Source organism: Microtus ochrogaster, unplaced genomic scaffold (genome assembly GCF_000317375.1).
Source record: "Microtus ochrogaster isolate Prairie Vole_2 unplaced genomic scaffold, MicOch1.0 UNK20, whole genome shotgun sequence".
Lineage (NCBI taxonomy): Eukaryota > Metazoa > Chordata > Mammalia > Rodentia > Cricetidae > Microtus > Microtus ochrogaster.
Window position 1 is genome coordinate 1,016,883 of NW_004949118.1, and position 1,743 is coordinate 1,018,625.

General features: G+C 43.0%; 1 non-coding gene across 1 annotated transcript; it reads right to left on the reverse strand.

Annotated features, from left to right (window-relative positions):
- Positions 1–1,351: 1,351 nt before the first annotated feature.
- LOC113458411 lies at positions 1,352–1,456 on the reverse strand. Its single transcript, XR_003378797.1, has one exon. It is a non-coding gene; the product is annotated as a small nucleolar RNA U13 (small nucleolar RNA).
- Between the last annotated feature and the right edge of the window lie 287 nt (positions 1,457–1,743).

Here is a 1,743-nt window from a genome sequence, read left to right on the forward strand (position 1 = left end):
TGTGTGTGTGTGTGTGTGTTTCTGTCTTTGTGGTATATAGAAGATGTTAACGACTCTGAAAATAGAGGCATAAGGTATCGTTTATTGCTTTTTACCTTATCCATCTGAGAAAAGGCTTTTCAAAGCAGCTGGATCCAGGTGAGCATCTAGCCAGTCTGGGCATTTTTGTCTTAATTATATTTCTTGAATTCATCTATTATTCAGGTTAAGAGAACATTCAGAAATGGACACCTGATTTTTCTCTCACCTCTACTGTCTTCTCTCTTTACCTTCCTATCATTCTACAATGCAAACAGATACAAGTCAGAAAGGAGGGCTGAGAGATGTCTCAGAGGTTAAGAGCGTTGACTGTTCTTCCAAAGGTCCTGAGTTCAATTCCCGGCAACCACATGGTGGCTCACAACCATCTGTAATGAGGTCTGGTGCCCTCTTCTGGCCGGCAGGAATACAGGCAGACAGAACGCTGTATACATAATGAGTAAATAAATAAATATTAAAAAAAAAAAAAGAAACACAAAATACAGGGCTCCAAAAAAGGTAGGAACTTCTGTTCTCTCCAGTGTTACGGTGAAGCTGAATCCAAAGTTCTCTCCTCTTGTGCTGTCACCTCTAGGTTGGTATCCAGGCCCCATGATAGAAGCTGGTCAACCGCCACATTAGAGTCCAGGTTAAACAAACTTGTCTTCACAGAAATCCCTTGAAAGTCACCCACGTCATTTTCACTCACCACTGGCTTAAATAGTCATGTGACCACCCTGGGTCTGCAAGACAAGAAGGCCAGGGAGATGGCTCAGTTGGTTGCCACGTTTGATCCCTAAAACTCATGTAAAACTTCAAGACAGAAATGGTGGGTCCCTACAACTTTCCGGCCAGCCAGTCTAGTTCAGTGAGCCCCAGATTTAGTGAGACATCCTGTCTTGAAAAAGATGGTGAAGGGGCTGGAGAGATGGATGGTTCATTGGTCAAGAGTGAGTGTCTCCTTGGCTTTCATGAAGACCAGAGATCAACCCCCAGCACAAGTAACTAACAAGCAGGCCTTGTAACGTCAACTCCAAAGGATCCATTGCCCTCTTCTGGGGCATGTGTTACAGTTCAGACACATGTGAACATGCATGCACATAGACACATAAGGAAAAGAAATATTATTTTAAAGATTTATTAATTTATTATGTATACAGTGTTCTGCCTGCATGTATGTCTGCATGCCAGAAGAGGGAACCAGATCTCATTATAGATGGTTGTGAGCCACCATGTGAGTGCTGGGAATTGAACTCAGGACTTTTGGAAGAGCAGGCAGTGCTCTTAACCACTGAGCCATCTCTCCAGCCCCAAAAAGAAATTTTCTTTTTCACGTCAGACGGGTAATGTGCCCACGTCATAACAAGGTTTAATGGGCAGCACATATCACGCACTAGCATGAAACCCCAATCATCACGCTTATGAACCATGAAAGGATCAAAAAAGAAGTATTTTTTAAAATACAAAAAATAAAGGTGAGGAGTGATTGAGGAAGGCACTGGATGTTGACGCTATACAGACACACACAGACAGATACACACACTTGCGCACACACACAAGTTCTTTATATCTGTTGTCACTTTGGGTTTTTTTTTTTTGTTTGTTTGTTTTGATTTTTTGAGACAGGGTTTCTCCATAGCTTTTGGTTCCTGTCCTGGAACTAGCTCTTGTAGACCAGGCTGGCCTCGAACTCACAGAGATCCGCCTGCCTCTGCCTCCCGAGTG